The sequence below is a fragment of the Penaeus monodon genome, chromosome 22 (assembly GCF_015228065.2).
Source record: "Penaeus monodon isolate SGIC_2016 chromosome 22, NSTDA_Pmon_1, whole genome shotgun sequence".
In the NCBI taxonomy this organism is placed as follows: Eukaryota; Metazoa; Arthropoda; class Malacostraca; order Decapoda; family Penaeidae; genus Penaeus; species Penaeus monodon.
The window spans coordinates 27,829,096-27,829,330 of NC_051407.1; positions in this window are offsets into that span (position 1 = coordinate 27,829,096).

The following is a 235-nucleotide window of genomic DNA, read 5'->3' on the forward strand; positions in this document are numbered from 1 at the left end:
ACATGGTATCAATGTAGTCTTCGCTTTATCAGCCCAAGGTACCGAAAACGGTAAAGTGATGAGATCTTACTTGCTTACACTCTGGTATTACTATCGCGTTAGTTTCTCTGATAGTAGCAAATTGTACACGGCATTCACGAAGCGACTTTATTGACATTTGTTCCCCAGGTTCCGTACAAAATTATAGTCCACAGTTAACACGGAAATCGATATTCAACGATTTTCAGGATACACC